Source organism: Manis javanica, chromosome 6, assembly GCF_040802235.1.
Source record: "Manis javanica isolate MJ-LG chromosome 6, MJ_LKY, whole genome shotgun sequence".
NCBI lineage: Eukaryota > Metazoa > Chordata > Mammalia > Pholidota > Manidae > Manis > Manis javanica.
This window is the reverse complement of record NC_133161.1, coordinates 38,548,407-38,567,395: the sequence shown is the minus strand read 5'-3', so window position 1 is coordinate 38,567,395 and position 18,989 is coordinate 38,548,407. Positions and strand designations below refer to the sequence as shown.

General features: G+C 34.8%; 1 long non-coding RNA gene across 2 annotated transcripts in view; it reads left to right on the top strand.

The window, feature by feature from the left end:
- The window catches only part of LOC118966949 (uncharacterized), a 92,666-nt gene that overhangs the window by 48,446 nt on the left and 25,231 nt on the right, over positions 1-18,989 (top strand). For both annotated transcript variants that reach the window (XR_005053706.2, XR_012132189.1), the window contains one exon: positions 16,293-16,387. This is a non-coding gene — a long non-coding RNA (uncharacterized lncRNA). The remainder of the gene's footprint in view (positions 1-16,292; positions 16,388-18,989) is intronic.

Here is an 18,989-nt window from a genome sequence, read left to right as displayed (position 1 = left end):
TTCTTTTATAATTTCTAATTTTTCATTAACTTGTCTGCAGGACTGTCAAATTTAGCAAATAAGCATAGGACCCTCTGTTATATTTAATTTTCAGATAAACAACTAATTAATAATTTTTAGTAAATATTGCATGTTTATATTTAAATATACTTATATAAATATACTTACACTTAAAAATTTTGTTGTTTGTCAGAAATTCTAATTAATTTCTGTGTCCTGTATTTTCTCAGGCAAATCTATTCCTATTTCATTTTGGAATTATTTGCATTGCTTTTGAGAAATAAAGATCTAATGATATTTTTCTAAGAATGTATGACCAAATAAACCACCAATACAATTTTTACTAAGTGTTCCTTCTGTGTCAATTCAAATTCCAACGTTATCAAAAAAGAAATTTCTAGGTCTTCAGTGGCTATATTTTTGTTTCCAAGCTTTCTGATAGTTAACATTATTACAGCATACAGAACACTTTAGCTATATACTTTATTCTTTTTAAGAATGAATTCTTTCAAGTTTTAAAATATTAAAAAATTTTTAGAGTTCAAATAGTTGTTATGATATGCATTAATTTGAAAATATAACATCAATATTGAATTGCACATGAAAGAATGAGGCTCTTCCTTTTACGATTATTCAACTCTATAATCCTATTTAAAATTTTATTAATTCTTTTTCCTTTAAAATCAAGGCACATTTTGTTTTAAATTTATTTAATTTTTTTTGTATACTCTGATTTTTTTTTTAATTGAGATTACTTGGGGTGGAGCCAAGATGGTGGCATGAGTAGCACAGTGGGAATCTCCTCCCAAAAACATATATATTTTTGAAAATACAACAAATACAACTATCCCTAAAAGAGAGACCAGAAGACACAGGACAACAGCCAGACTACATCCACACCTGTGAGAACAGAGCACCTGGTGAAAGGGGTAAGACATAAGCTGCAGCCCGGTGGGACCTGAGACCCCTCACCCCAGCTCCCTGTGGGAGGAAAGGAGTCAGAGCAGGGAGGCAGAGGGAACCCAGGACTGCTAAACACCCAGCCCTAGCCATCCGCACCAGAGCGCAGACACACAGTGTATGCGTGGGGTGCTGGAAACTAGGGAAGCAGGACAGCAAGACCTGTGAGCAGGTCCTGAAGCCAGCGCCCCTAGGACAAAGAAAAGCAAGTGCTTTTTAAAAGTCTTAAAGGGACAGGGACCCCACAGCTGGACGGAAGCATCCCAGGTCACAGTCCAGGAGCTGGAAATTCAGGGAACTCCAGGCGCACTAACCCCCTGCCCAACAGCTCTGAGACACCTCACGGAGGTAAACAACCAAACAGCCCCCCATCCATTACCCCTCCAGGGCCCCACCATAGCACAGCGGCAGCCTGAAGCTGGCCACCCCCACAGCTAGGGAGCTTCCTCCATACCGGCTGGGCAAGATACAGAGACCCAGTCTACACACAATTGCCCAACAAAAGCCACTAGGGGTCGCAGTTGTCCCAGTAAAGAAAGACCAGGAGCAAGTGGAAAGCCTTGGCTCTCCCAGCTGACAGATGAGTCAATAGCTCACCATTGCACCTATAAACATGAAAAGGCAAAAAAATTTGATCCAGACAAGACTAACCCAGAGAGCTTCGACATCTGCTACATCTTCCCCTGAGAAGGAACCTGGGGAGATAGATTTAACCAGTCTTCCTGAAAAAGAATTCAAAACAAAAGTCATAACCATGCTGATGGACTTGCAGAGAAATATGCAAGAACTAAGGAGGGAGAACACAGAAATAAAACAATCTCAGGAAGGACTTCAAAACAGAATGGACGAGATGCAAGACACCATTAATGGACTAGAAAACAAAGAACAGGAATGCAGAGAAGCTGATGCAGAGAGAGATAAAAGGATCTCCAGGAATGAAAGAATTTAAGAGAACTGTGTGACCAATTGAAATGGAACAATATATATTATAGGAGTACCAGAAGAAGAAGAAAGAGAAAAAGGGATAGAAAGTGTCTTTGAAGAAATAATTGCTGAAAAATTCCCCAAACTAGGGGAGGAAATGGCCTCTCAGATCACAGAGGTACACAGAACTCCCATGACAAGGGATCCAAGGAGGGCAACACCAAGACACATAATATTTAAAATGGCAAAGATCAAAGATGAGGACAAAGTATTAAAGGCAGCCAGAGAGAAAAAAAGAGGTCACCTACAAAGGAAAACCCATCAGGGTATCATCAGACTTCTCAACAGAAACCCTACAGGCTGGAAGAGAATGGCATGATATACTTAATGCAACGAAACAGAAGGGCCTCGAACCAAGAATACTGTATCCAGCACGATTATCATTTAAATATGAAGGAGTGATTAAACAATTGCAAGACAAGCAAAAGTTGAGGGAATTTGCCTCCCACAAACCACCTCTACAGGGCTTCTTACAGGGACTGCTCTAGATGGGAGCACTCCTAAAAAGAGCACAGAACAAAACACCCAACATATGAAGAAGGGAGGAGGAGGAATAAGAAGGGAGATAAATAAAGAATCATCAGACTGCATTTATAATAGCTCAACAAGGAGTTAAGTTAGACAGTAAGATAGTAAAGAAGCTAACCTGGAACCTTTGGTAACCACAAACTTAAAGCCTGCAATGGCAGTAAGTACATACCTTTCAATAATCACCCTAAATGTAAATGGACTGAATGCACCAATCAAAAGACACAGTAATAGAATGGATAAAAAAGCAACACCCATCCATATGCTGCTTACAAGAGACTTACGTCAAACCCATAGACATGCACAGACTTAAAGTCAAGGGATGGAAAAAGATATTTCATGCAAACAACAGAAAGAAAAAAGCAGGTGTTGCAATACTAGTATCAGACAAAATAGACTTCAAAATAAAGAAAGTAACAAAAGATAAAGAAGGACATTACATAATGATAAAGGGTTCAGTCCAACAAGAGGATATAACCATTAAAAATATATATGCACCCAATACAGGAGCACCAACATATGTGAAACAAATACTAACAGAATTAAAGGAGGAAATAGAATGCAATGCATTCATTTTGGGAGACTTTAACACACCACTCACTCCAAAAGACAGATCCACCAGACAGAAAATAAGTAAGGACACAGAGGCACTGAACAACACACTACAACAGATGGACCTAACAGACATCTTCAGAACTCTACACCTAAAAGCAACAGCATACATATTCTTCTCAAGTGCACATAGAACATTGTCCAGAATAGACCACATACTAGGCCACAAAAAGAGCCTCAGTAAATTCCAAAAGATTGAAATCCTACCAACCAACTTTTTAGACCACAAAGGTATAAAACTAGAAATAAACTGTACAAAGAAAGCAAAAAGGCTCACAAACACATGGAAGCTTAACAACATGCTCCTAAATAATCAATGGATCAATGCCAAATTAAAATGGAGATCCAGCAATATATGGAAACAAATGACAACAACAACACAAAGCCCCAACTTACTGTGGGATACAGCAAAAGCAGTCTTAAGAAGAAAGTATATAGCAATCCAGGCATATTTAAAGAAGGAAGAACAATCCCAAATGAATGGTCTAATGTCACAATTATTGAAATTGGAAAAAGAACAAATGAGGCCTAAGGTCAGCAGAAGAAGGGACATAATAAAGATCAGAGAAGAAATAAATAAAATTGTGAAGAATAAAACAGTAGCAAAAATCAATGAATCCAAGAACTGGTTCTTCGAGAAAATAAACAAAATACATAAGCCTGTAGCCAGACTTATTAAGAGGAAAAGAGAGTCAACACACATCAACAGAATCAGAAACGAGAAAGGAAAATTCACGACGCACTCCACAGAAATACAAAGAATTATTAGAGAGTACTATGAAAACCTATATGCTAACAAGCTGGGAAATCTAGGAGAAATGGACAACTTCCTAGAAAAATACAACCTTCCGAGACTGACCCAGAAAGAAACAGAAAATTTAAAGAGACCAATTACCAGCAATGAAATTGAAGCTCTAATCAAAAACTACCAAAGAACAAAAACCCCAGGCCAGATGGATTCACCTTGGAATTTTATCAGACATACAGGGAAGACATAATACCCATTCTCCTTAAAGTTTTCCAAAAAATAGAAGAGGAGGGAATACTTCCAAACTCATTCTATGAAGCCAACATCACCCTAATACCAAAACCAGTCAAAGACCCCACCAAAAAAGAAAATTACAGATCAATATCCCTGATGAACGTAGATGCAAAAATATTCAACAAAATATTAACAAACCGAATTCAAAAATACATCAAAAGGATCATACACCATGACCAAGTGGGATTCATCCCAGGGATGCAAGGATGGTACAACATTCGAAAATCCATCAACATCATCCACCACATCAACAAAAAGAAAGACAAAAACCACATGATCATCTCCATAGATGCTGAAAAAGCATTTGACAAAGTTCAACATCCATTCATGATAAAAACTCTCAGCAAAATGGGTATAGAGGGCAAGTACCTCAACATAATAAAGGCCATATATGATAAACCCACAGCCAACATCATACTGAAAAGCAAGAAGCTGAAAGTTTTTCCTCTGAGATCGTGAACAAGACAGGGGTGCCCACTCTCCCCACTGTTGTTTAACATAGTACTGGAGGTCCTAGCCATGGCAATTAGACAAAACAAAGAAACACAAGGAATCCAGATTGGTAAAGAAGAAGTTAAACTGTCACTATTTGCAGGTGACATGATACTGTACATAAAAAAACCCTAAAGACTCCACCCCAAAACTACTAGAACTGATACCGGAATTCAGCAAAGTTGCAGGGTACAAAATTAACACACAGAAATCTGTGGTTTTCCTATACACTAACAGTAAACTAATAGAAAGAGAAATCAGGAAGACAATTCCATTCACAATAGCATCAAAAAGAATAAAATACTTAGGAATAAACCTAACCAAGGAAGTGAAAGACCTATACCCTGAAAACTATAAGACACTCTTAAGATATATTAAAGAGGTCACTAACAAATGGAAACTCATCCCATGCTCCTGGCTAGGAAGAATTAATATCGTCAAAATGGCCATCCTGCCCAAAGCAATATACAGATTCGATGCAATCCCTATCAAATGACCAACAGCATTCTTCAATGAACTGGAACAAATAGTTCAAAAATTCATATGGAAACACCAAAGACCCCGAACAGCTAAAGCAATCCTGAGAAGGAAGAAAAAGGTGGGGGGGATCTCACTCCCAACTTCATGCTCTACTACAAAGCCACAGTAATCAAGACAATTTGGTACTGGCACAAGAACAGAGCCACAGACCAATGGAACAGAATAGAGACTCCAAACATTAACCAAAACATATATGGTCAACTAATATTCAATAAAGGGGCCATGGACATACAATGGGGAAATGACAGTCTCTTCAACAGATGATGCTGGCAAAACTGGACAGCTACATGTAAGAGAATGAAACTGGATCACTGTCTAACCCCATACACAAAAGTAAATTCGAAATGGATCAAAGACCTGAATGTAAGTCCTGAAACCATAAAACTCTTAGAAAAAAACATAGGGAAAAATCTCTTAGACATAAACATGAGTGACCTCTTCTTGAACATATCTCCCCAGGCAAGGGAAACAAATGCAAAAATGAACTAATGAGACTATATCAAGCTGAAAAGCTTCTGTACAGCAAAGGAGACCATCAATAGAACAAAAAGGTATCCTACAGTATGGGAGAACATATTCATAAATGACAGATGCAACAAAGGGTTGACATCCAAAATATATAAAGAGCTCATGCACCTCAACAAACAAAAATCAAATAATCCAATTAAAAAATGGGCAGAGGAGCTGAATAGACACTTCTCTAAAGAAGAAATTCAGATGGCCAACAGACACATGAAAAGATGCTCCACATCGCTTGTCATCAGAGAAATGCAAATTCAAACCACAATGAGATATCATATCACAACAGTAAGTATGGCTACCATCCAAAAGACAAACAACAAATGTTGGTGAGGTTGTGGAGAAAGGGGAACCCTCCTACACTGCTGGTGGGAATGTAAATTAGTTCAACCATTGTGAAAAGCAGTATGGAGGTTCCTCAAAATGCTCAAAATAGAAATACCATTTGACCCAGGAATTCCACTTCTAGGAATTTACCCCAAGAATGCAGTACTCTAGTTTAAAAAAGACAGATGCACCCCTATGTTTATCGCTGCACTATTTACAATAGCCAAGAATTGGAAGCAACCTGAATGTCCATCGGTAGATGAGTGGATAAAGAAGATGTGGTATATATACACAATGGAATATTACTCAGCCATAAGAAAAAAACAGATCCTACCATTCGCAACAACATGGATGGAGCTAGAGGGTATTATGCTCAGTGAAATAAGCCATGCGGAGAAAGACAAGTACCAAATGATTTCACTCATATGTGGAGTATAAGAACAAAAGAAAACTGAAGGAACAAAACAGCAGCAGAAGCACAGGACCCAAGAATGGACTAACAGTTACCAAAGGGAAAGGGTCAGGGGAGGACGGGTGGGAAGGGAGGGATAAGGGCAGGGAAAAAAAGAAAGGGGGCATTACGATTAACATGTATAGTGTGGGTGGGCACGGGGAGGGCTGTGCAATGCAGAGAAATCAAGTAGTGATTTTACAGCATCTTACTATGTTGATGGACAGTGACTGTGAACGGGGATGTGGGGGGGACTTGGTGAAGGGGGGAGCCTAGTAAACATGATGTCCTTCATGTAATTGTAGATTAATGATACCAAAATAAAATTTAAAAGAAAATTGAGATTATTTTCAGTGTAATAATATGGTAAGTATGGAAGAAAGTTCTTTCTGTGGAATTGAAAAGTTTTAAGTGTTCATGAATGAAGCTCTATGGAATTAGTCCTTTTTTATTACAGCTTGAATTTGATAGCTTTAAAAATTTCTTCCAGTGGTACTAAGTAATCTATGTTTTATATTTTTAACTATTTAAACCATTTTTTTTCATGGAAACATTATGTTATGAATTTTTTCTTTTGAAATTGCACACAAAATTTTCTTATAATAATGTCTATTTTATCTTCAATTTATATGGACTCACCTTGTCTCTTTTTTCTTTGACTTGGGACTATTTTATTTTACAAAGAGCTGGCCCTTGGACTTACTTATTCATTTTATTATTTTGTTGTATTTATAACTCATGATTTTCTGTGCTTAATTTGATTGCTGATCTTCATTTGCTTCCCAAAAGATTTGTTTCAGATTTTCTGATGTTCAGAGTTTACTGAAATTATCTCCGAGATTAAACATATGATCATTTATTGTAAATGCTTAGAGAACATTATAAAAAGCTTTGTCCTGTTGTTGGAAGATGGAAATTTAGAGATATAACTATTATATCATCTTCAATAATTATTTAATTCAATTCAGCTAGGTATTTATTTTTTCTACTTAACTAGTATAATGAGGATACCATATTAAAAGTCTTAGTCTTTTTTTGAGTTAGATTATTCATTTAATGCATATTGGTGACATGTATCTATAGTTTAATCATAGCTTTTGTTTCTTAAATAATAACTCCATTTGGTAGATTTCCTTCAGAATCAGATTTGACTTATATTTGCATTTTGATTTCTGCTTTCTTTAAAGTCTTTGGCTGGTATATCTTTTATCCTGCCTAATTATTTTGGTCTTTGTGGAAGTGGTGTTTTTCTAAAGTTTGATATTGTTTTTCTATTTTAATGATGCATGTAAGTTTGTTGCCATAACTTATTATAATTATTGGCTTATTTGCTACTTATTAGACTGCCAGTTTTTTGAGGCCTGGAATTGTGGAGTTTGTATATCTTCAAATGAATGTATGAATGACCTTTTAAGCTTCTCATTTTCCATTTGTTAACTTATGTTTTGACCCCAGTTCAGATGTCAAAATGCTCCAATTTAGTTCTCAAAACTCCCAATTTCACATTGTTTTAATAGCAATTAGTTCAAAAAATAAATAAGTAACTAAAATTATTTCTAGTTGTATATGAATGTAAATTGGCAATGCCAAACTCCCTAGAATGTTTTATAGATTAATGCAGAAACTTAATTTACTTTTATGGGTATCATTATATTTTTAAAAAATCGCTGACCAAATCACTCGAAGCAATATTTATTGGGAATAAATAATGTGAATAGTTACTATTTATCCAGAAAATGATCTCACTGAGCTGTTAAGAAGAATTTTGAGACAGCAAGCACCTTTTTAAGTTAATTTACAAAACAATAAATTCTGATGGAAATCAATACATCCTCTGGAGGTTTTGGCACATACTTTAATAGATGAGTTATTTGTCATTCATTTCAAACTTAATCAAAATTATTGTCACAGTTAGTTAAAAGGTTACATAACAGAGTTATTCTGAATAACATATATTAAATGTTACTTTTCTGGACATTTTGGAGGTAGTAAAAATCTAAAATGGACTTACATAAAGCACTTGATTAAAAGAGAGGGAGAGTTAAAGAAATATGAGCTGTAGGACATTCTCAATCATGCAATGACTGGAAATAGACTAACATATTGCCTTGAAGACAGTCAGACCTATGTGCTTGATCACTTTGTACAATTTTTTATGCACTAAATCTGAGATTTTTAATATGCAAAATGAGGATAATATACATACTATGTTTCAATTAGTTGTGAGGTGAGAATGAAATTATAAATGTAAAAAACTTAAGATTGTTTCTGGATTTGGTAAATATTATGACCAGGACTAGAGTCCAAATCAGTCATCAAAATCTCAGAAAGGAAGAAAGAAATTATCGGTATCTCTACTCACACAGACCTCAAATATCCTCAACATACTGACAGAAAGAGTTCATGGAGAAAAGGTGGTTCTGCCACCAGGTCCTTGTGATTCTAACACTTTCTTGAGATTCTCCAAATAGTAGGACCCTCATGACTCTAACCTCTCATCTTTAGGGCTAATTCATCCCTTTACTTTCCAAGCTTAGGCATGAATAAAAGTGTCTTCCTCCCTTTCCCCCTTAACTTAGATAAAACAGAGAAATTATTAAAATTTTTCAAAAGAACTTTACTGAGGAAATAAATCAAGGGAAGAGAATTAACAAAAAGATTATGAAACAAAGCATAAATCTACAATACTTTCTAAATTCTAATGAGAGAAGGGTTAATATTATTTAAAAACCTAAGTTCCATTCATTCTCCTTATATAATCTGTTTCAGGGTCTTTGCCAAGAGAATTTTCTTTTCATATATGTGAGTGATTACTCCTATTCATCTCATTTTCATCCTACATATTCTCCTGGAATGGGCCAATATATGCATTAATTATGTCAGGTAGCTAGGCAGACATGAGCAGGTCTGCCGTGTCCTAGACGAGGTCCTCCACCTCTTCACCTACCCCCATGTCACCAGATGTTGGATCATGCCCCCAAACCCCTCCTGTGTGTGGTTCAGTTTCCTGCCTGGACCAAACAGGTCCAAACCAGTAATACAAACTGGTGCAGGTGCACCAAGACCCAGAGGGACCCAGAGGTGACCAGGTGGAGCTCCAGAGTTTGGAAGGGTGTTCCTGGCCGGGGCAAATTCCCTGTGAATCAGGTGAAAGTGAAGGAGGGCAAGGGGAACTGCAGGTTGGGTTAAAGGGGTTTTACTTCTCACAGCTCAGTCTCTCACTTGGCTGCCCCTGGCATGCTCCCAAGTGCCTTCTCTCTGGTCCCCCCTAGCCAGGCCCTGCACGGTTCTTCTCCTCTGGCCGTGGTGCCCTCTCTGCTCCCTCCCTGGCCCCTTCCAGGAGGAACTCTGTGGGCAGGCCCCTAGTGACTGGCAAACACCAGACCAGTTAGGTACCAGGAACAGAGGGATGGAGAGAATGGCCGTTTTCCATCCACCCCTTGCCCGGGATCCACCAGAGGCTCTGCTGTGGCGAACATCCATTGGTATGTAAATGGACTAAAGCCAGGTGGGAAATCCTGGAAATTCTGGGTGGAAACTTCCATTTAACCCCACACCAGAGTTCATTATATTGTAATTATAGTAAATTTACATGGTGGTTTTGCACACATACACCCCCACCCCAAATGGATAAGCAGAAACTGTCAATCAACAAATCAATTAAATGATGGAAGACACAGGAGAGACTTTCCACCATCTTAAAAAGCAACCCATCCTTCATAGTGGTGCTGCTCCTGGCTTCCGGACAGCTCACTTCCCTCTGGAGATGGGGCTTTCTCTTTGCTTGACAAACTCCTGACACTTGAAACTATTCTAAGTCTGTCTGTTGATTGAGAAGTCTGTCTGTCCTTTGAGAAGACAAAGAACTAAGGTCTAAAGGAACTAATAACGATTAGACTGCTGACTATTTTCAAGATGTGATGGGCAGTAATAATATGTTATTCCTTAACTCAGGTTCAGAGGCGTTCATTAGTTATTTTACACAGAAACCCCACAACAAAACCTTTCACGAATTAGTATGTAAATTAATGTAGAAATGATGTATTAGTGCTATGAAAATACACTAGTGAAATATATTTAGCTAGAATGAACAATGTTTTATATACTCTAAATGTGAAAATTTACTACTACATTATCTTATCCTTTCTTCTGATTGCAATTTGTACTATTTCTAAATCTGTATCAAAATCTGAAGGCCCACACCTGGGCCTTAATAAAGATAATTCATGATTTACATTAGGAATGTTTTAATATAACTGTTACCGGCTGGGTTTGTTCTCCTCAGTTCTTGTCCTGCCTCAACAACAAAGAATTGAAAGTCAGAGGCACAACAGCAGAGTAGAGTGAACGTTTTATTTGAACACACTGCAAGGGAGGGGCGGGCCAGAGTCAAGGTGGACAAAGGCAAGGAACTTTTCAGGGAAGGTCTGTTTATCAATCTACTTGGGAGGAACTTCTTTGATTGACAGGGTGAGGTCGTTTAATCGACAGTTCTAGTTATACGCCCATTGCACTTGGTGCATATGTCTTTTCTCAAAATGCAACAGAAAAGACCAAAGGGCAGGGAGCAAAACTGCAGTTTTATTTTAATGAGATGTTGATGAGGTGTGGCTTGAGCAGTTATTAGTTTTGTTCAAATTGTGCGGTCGTTGGGACTTGGTTGGGACTGGTTTGTCCTTGTGCCCATAGGCAAGAAGTTATCTCCCTGCCAATCTTTTGTTGTCTTAATGTGGGACCCCCTACCTGGGCAGAGTTCGGGCATTTTTTTCTCTAACCTTATCTTCCCCTTCCCTGGCTGCTCATGTCTATGTTTCTACCTAACATAACAATACATCCTCTTCCACCAGCCAATTTCCATAAATAATTGGAACACAGCTGGTCTGTTGTCATTTAATAAATATCTGAGAAAAGGGTCCTAATAGTAAAAATAAAAAATATTTTCTTTTATATGTTCCCCCAGGTAAAATTTCCTCTCAGGAAAAAGAATAATAATTTCAAAACAGAGGTAGAGATATAAAATAACTCCAATAAACTTAGTGAAGATAATGAATCAGATTTCCTAGTCACACCTCAAGGAATGGTTGTTAGTACAATGAGTATCATAGATCATAGAGTTTATTGTACATCATAATGTGGGAGAACTTTTAAAAGTAGTTTTAAATGAAATGATGGTAGTAACTTGAAGGAGATAAAGGTACAGTATTTTATAATGAAAGCAAAATTTCCTTTATCACAATTGCATGAAATATAAATATTCTGAAAACATTATCAGATGAATAAGCAACTAGTTTGAAAGTCTCCATCCCTGAGCTTTATGGATGTAGAAACTGTTTATTATTATGATCCTTTCTATTCTTTATTTAAATCTCTTTTAAGAACTAAAACCAAGTTTCTTTCTGCCTATTTACAAAACTTTCCTCCTGAATTCCTCTGAAGTACAGTGTATAGATATATATGACAGCTTCAAAAAGTCTTCTCTCAATACTTTATTTTAGCTCCACTAATTCAGCCCCCACCATTTCTTCCTTAGGGTGAAAGGTAAAATGTTTATTCTGAACCTATTTTATTTTTCCTGTGTAAAGTTTGAGACAAAGATCTTCCAGTTTGTGTGGTGATTAGTTTATGGAAGTAATACAACACAGGAGGATGTTTGTTGTTATCCTGCTAAAATCTTTCCCATGGGGTATTTTGAGGAGAAAACACAGCTGTTACAGAGGGAAAAAAAGGAGTTATTTTATAAAATGGGGAGGAAGATGAGGGTGTTCCGCTTATTAATAAAGAAAGTTTGCTTCAGTCTTTCTATCTTGACAGATAGTAACTGCACTAATTGGGGTGAGGGTTCAATAACTATTGAACCATGTGTTGTGTACTTGAAACCAATATAACATTGTATATCAACTATACTCCAATTTAAAAGAAAGTTTGCTTCAAATATGGATGGACAAGCAACACCATTCAAGAGTAGGTTACTGAGAAAATTATTTACAAAGAAAGCAGTTTCTTAAATGGCTCAAATCTTTCTAAAGCGCATTAAAATAGAAATAAGATATTTTAATTTTAGTTTGGCAATCAATATGAATTTTTATATGACATTGTTTTAATTCTTGACATTCTTTTTACAATATAATGATCCTATTTAACTCTAATAGGAAAATGCTTATATAAATCTAATAATTTATATACTCTTTTAAAAATAATTGATCTTGATTTAATGAGTTCATTTATCGTTATTATTTGAAAACACCAACATGATCAATAGTAAACACCACACAATCAACACTTTCCTTTTTAAAAAATCTGTTCATTTTATTCAATTATTTAAAGTTTATAAGAGCACAAAGCAAAACAAATGATTAACTTTTATTCTCTACCTAGATTCAGGATGCTGGTAAAAATAATGTACTCTGTCCTTAGCACTTTAATTGAATTATTTCAGAAATGCAGTGAAATGGATGGATATTACATTTATTGAGTTAATCACTTTGATATATGCTTTTATCAAGTTTTCCTTAGTTACTTATATCTTTAGGAAGGATAATATTATGATATGCTTCTTTACATTTGTTTAGAAAAGTTACGATATCTGAATATCTCTTCATAATTTTATGTCAGTCTATCCCAATATAGTCAACTGCTGAAATCATTTACTTTAAATCTTTCTTACATTAATCTCTGATTATTCCATCACACTTTTATTCTTTGTCCTATGTTATCCATTTTTTAAAATTTCCTGAGACACAAAGTAGATTTTTAAAATGCAATTGTCTTTCCAATAGTCAATCTTCATCAAAAATAGGTTTTGCCTATGCAACTTGAAAGAACTGTTGTATTCTATTATATTGTAGTGTTTTTAATGGGTCTATATATATTGTTTTTTGTGAGTTCCTTATTGCATGAGTAGCAGTCTTAAATAGTCAAAGTTATTCTTTCCCTTGTCTCTTACTAATTGTCAAGTTGCTATTCATATCCTCCCTTCAGACTTTAATAACATAAAAACCTCTTTGAAAAAAAAATACAAGTCAAGTAGCCATTTATTTAATGTTTTCTTTTTTCCAGTTTTATTGAGATATAATTGACATGTAACACTGTATAAGTTTAAGGTATACAACATAATGATTCAATATATGTATACATTGCAAATGATTACCACAGTAAATTTAGTTGCATTCATCATCATCTCACATAGTTACCATTTTTTTCCTAGATTGACTGCTTTCTGCCTGATAATTTATTTCAGGTTCACTTGAAGATCCTTTTTTCCATCAACCTCCAAAAGCCTGTAAAAAGCTAGGGTAAGAAGAAAAGTTGTCAACTCTTCTTATCATCAACAAATGGCATTAGCAATTATTGTATTTTAGAATTTTAATAACTATACTTATAAAATACTTTGGGACATTATAATTATCAATAATTGTCAGTAAGGTTATTTATGAAAAGATTTTTAAAGCTTGACTTGTTTACAGGCACTTCGAAATTCTATAGTTTTATCATGGCAGAAAGAGTACATAAGTACAGAATACCTAAAATTCACTGCTTCTAAGACTGGTCCTCTGACTATCTATTTAATTTCCAGTGATTCAATGTGCCAACAGCTAACCAATTCCAAACAAAATCACATTATGTTATTGAGAATTATAATGTCACAAATAACTGTAGAGCAAAGGGAAATAGTAGAGTTGAGATAAACAGAAATTGGCCTGATCACTTCTCCATGCATTAGTGACATGGCTTCTCTCCCCTCACTGGTGAATATTCTAGGTCTCTAAAGTACAAATGCTAAGTATCAGTGAAAATCCCATTAGTTTTCTAACTGGACTTGGTGTTTGCTGTAGAATATAATTTGCCCTTTTATTAGTGGGAATTCTGCTTGATATCTAGAAGGTTGATGATTGATATTTCACTTTCTCTGATACAATTTTACATTTTTGTCCTGTTTTTCTATAGGTACTTTGATGCAAAGTTAGAGGATGTCAAATTGAACAACACTAGCTGGCTATCACCTAACTGAAATTTGAACAAAACTTCTAAGATAATAGTACATTGTTGCAGCAGTTTGAAATTTACAATGTAATTTGTATACACAAAAGAGTTACAACTCTCTTGTCAGACTTTAGATGAATTATTACAACAAGGCAATGTTATCCAAGAAAGGATGGATTTATTTTCTTGAATGTACCTTTGATGATCTTCACTTAATATGTGCATCTCTTAAAGACTAGAACTTTCCATTTTTCTTGTAGTTCTCTAGACACAAAGATTTTAGCTGCTTTGAATATGAAGGTGACCCATACTGATTTTTTGCTTCACAGAATTACCAGCCATAAATGTGCCAACTAACACACATTTAGTCCCTCCATTTGATACTTACACTTGTCTGTCAGCCTTACATATATGCACTTGCCATACACTTTTTCATACTCATCACCGTTACTCTCTCTCTCTCTCTCACTCTTTCTCTACAGTGGAGAAATCTAGATAAGCTAGAGAGACAAAGATATCTTTGAAATTGCAATGATTTAGTCTTCTAATAGCCAGGGGCATAAAGGCCATAAGTGAGAAAACATGACATGGCCATGGAATTGGTGAGATAAAGATCAGGGAAAGGGAAGCCCTAGAATATTAGATCTGTGGAGTCAATTCTAAGAATCAGCAGACCTGATAACCAAGTCAGTTGTCCTCTTTAGTCTTTCACCTTATTATTTATTTCTCTGACCCATCAGGAGAAATGGGTTCTGGGCATCACCTTAGGCATCCATAGCCTGGATTTTTGCCCTGGGATCTGGCCCTGGACCACCTGATTACTTATATTATCTGTTACTTTTGCATATGTAACAGTCAAGTCCACAGGTAAAATGAATGTTCTGGCTCTTCATAAACTCTGTCATGTCTGGAGTCCCTCTGGAGAACTTACAGAGATCCCTGTGGAGATTCAAACAGAGCAGTTTAGGAAAATGCATGATAAGAACATGGGAGTTTCTTCCTGTGCTTACTAATAGTTGGTTAGATTGATTGACTAGATGGCTTCAGCAGCTTTCTGACAATAATTGAGAAATTTCTCCAAATGATCATGTCACTGATTTAATGAAGCTGTTCTCAAATGCATGGCGACTAACAAAAAGTGCTGAAGACTCATAGCATCAGGAAGCTGTTCTCTGCTTGTGAAACACCGTGTCTCACAATTGAAGTACATTTCTTATTTGTTAACCTTTAAAATAGACTCTTGACAAGGGAATAGAGACTTATTTTGTGAATAATCAGTTGAGAGCATGTTAGTTTGGACAGATTATCACTTTTTGTCAAAGTCTACACAATCTGTTCCACACTCTAATTACCAATAAAAGAAGGACCTAATTGGCAATTGCATCATAAAAATGTTAGATGTGATTTGAATGCATTTGTTTGCTTTTTATTTAAAGAAATTTCAGTGATGCTTCTGTTACACATTTTTCAGTATTTTGACATAGATCATAATAAAAATACTCAAATAGGTATATAGCAAACAAATATGCAGTTTCCAAAGAGACAATATATGGACCTAAAAATGGTGTTATTAACCATTAGCTTAATAATTGAATAATGAGAACCTATGTAATTAGTAGGTATTTTAAAATAGCACTTAAAATTTTTTAATCCAGGTTACCTAAGAGATTATATCAGTAAATTTACAAACTACTATATTTCAAGAAGAATCAATCAATTTACATTAGAGGTGGGGCATTTGGGAGGTAATTATGATTAGGTTATGTCATGAGGATGGAGCTCTCTTACATGGAATAAGTGCCCTTATAAGAGTCTGAAAAGAGGTTGCTTTATCTTTCTGTTTTCTACCATATTAAGATACAAGGATATGTCAGCAATTTGCAGTCCAGGAGAGAGCTCACCAGAACTTGACCATGCTGTCGTCCTGATCTCGGCATCCAGGCTCCAGAAATGTGAGAATAAATTTCTATTGTTTATAAACTACACAGTTTATGGTACTTTATTATATAGCAGCCAAAACTAAGACACTGAGCATGTGAATTTGTAGCATTGTAGAGCTACCTTAAGGCTCCATGAGGAAAACAAACCCAGACATAGAGAGTACAGATACCTGATGCTCTTTGAAATCTTGGGCCACTCAGTGTTGAGAACCAAATTTCACCTGAATTTATCAATTATGTAATTATGTAATTATATTGATTATGCAGGTTTTATTTTAGTTCATTAGCTTGCAACTGAATGGGTTCTTATTAATCCTGTATTAAATAAGACTCATTAGTTTAGAAATAAATTATTCAAGCCTGTTGCACAAATTATTCATATAAAGTTAGTTATATATCATTAAGAGTTTAGAATGAGAAGTAAAGATATTTTTATACTGACTTACTTGCTATTCATTATGAGGATAATAATACTATTATTGGGAACTGTCATTTGGTTCCAATTACCATTATGTCCTTGGCAATATGAAGGGTTTCTGATATGAATATATTAATATTAATATATTAATAAATGTATTATTTCATTTAATCTCTTACATACAATTCTCAATTTTATTTTTTAAATTTGCTTTTCATTATTTAGCTTATTTTATTTAAAAATATTTCAGGTGTAGGTATATATATGTACATATATATGTACTGGAAATCCATTCTTATGCCATATTTACTTCAAATATTTTAAAAATAAAACATAAATGTCACAGGTAAAATGGAGAGCTCTTTCTCCAATCTCACTTCATCTCTAACCAAAGGTAATCCTCTCAATCAGTGTTTATCCTTTCCATGTGTGATTTTATACTTTAGTCACATATTTATATCTAATAATTGTTCCATAATTGAATTATTTGTATTTTTAAACACTATAAAATTGTATCATATTATACTGACCTTTCTATAACTTAGCTTTTTCTTCCCCTCTTCATTATATTTTGGAGACTTGTTTACATCTTAGTTTATTCCTTTAAAACTGCCATAGGGAGATTTATTTTATGTATGTCATGTTCCACAATTTATCTTGAACTATTTTTTTATACCAGCCTTACCTATATGCTGCATACTGAAAAGATTATACAAGAAAGTGAAATTACAAGCCAAACTCATTAAATAATTAGATGAAAAACCCTAAAGAAGATATTAGGAATCATATTTATCAGTATATGAATAGGATAAAACATCGTGGAAAAGTTGGATTGATTATAGCAATACAGGATTGTCTTGATATTTTTCAAAAAAAAACAAAGTAATTCACATTTTAGCAAAATAAAGAAGGGAAACAATCAAATCATATCAATAGAATAAAAATTAGCACATGAATTTTGTGATCCATTCTGGGGGAAAAAATTAAACTTTGCATTTATTTCTGACATGAGACACATTGGATGCTAGTACCAATTATTTATATTTTATTTCCTGTCATTAAAGTATGCAAAATACAGAAATATATTTTATAAGGATATTCATGCAAGAAATAAAAAGTTATTATTTTCAGAGGATATAATTTAGTTCATAAAATTTTTTAAAGCAAGTAAGAATGAAAGAATAGGGTTACGATGACTAAAAAAGTTTCTAGGTACCAGATCAATATGCAAAACTCATTGACACTTCTGTATTTTCTGTATATTACACAAACACAATAAAGTAAATATATATGTATCATCTAAAATGACTCCACCAAAATGAAATATATATGAACAAAACTAATAAATAATACCTAAAACATCTTCCAGGAAACTACAAAGTATTACTAAAAGATAAGTTAAAAGACTAAGTAAATGAAAGGAGATTCCTTGTACATGAACTGGAAGATAACATAAAGATGTTGGTCTTCATAAACTGATTCATAGATTCAAAGACATAATCCAAATAAAAAATCTCTACAGGTTTTATGTGAAGATATGTGTGTAACCTGAAAAGCTAACTCTAAAATACACATAGAAACTCAAAGGGCCAACTATAGCAAAGAGTCTCATGAAGAAGAAAAAAGGGTAGTGCAATAAATTTGATGAAGAGATTAATGTAGCAGAATTGAGAGTAAGGAAACAGCCCTGCACACACATAGACATTTGATTTATGACCTAAGGATTGCTGCAGACAGTAGGTCAAGAACACTGTTATTACTACATAGTGCCAGACAATCAGATATCTATGGAAAAGGAAAGAAACAAAACAAAAGTTTGATCTTCACTAGATAATAAACAAAAAATGTTAGGTTCGAGAACAGGGAGGTTGACTAAATACAAAAAGCAAAGCTACTGAGATACTGTAAAGAATATTGGAGGTTATTTCCATGACCTTTGGGACGGAAGGATTTCTTAATTAGGATCTTACTGGAAATGAAAGGTGGATAAATTGTACTACATGAAATAAAAAATTTTTTTTCAAAATCTATTGAAGGAATGGAAAAAAAAATATTTACAACCTATGTATCCATGGTAGGTGAACTCCTCCTCCTCTACTACATTTCCATTAAGAATAAACAGAAAAAATGTGTTAGAGTCATAATGGATGCTTACAAAAGAGGATATCCAACTGGTCATTAGTAAGAAGGAAAAGA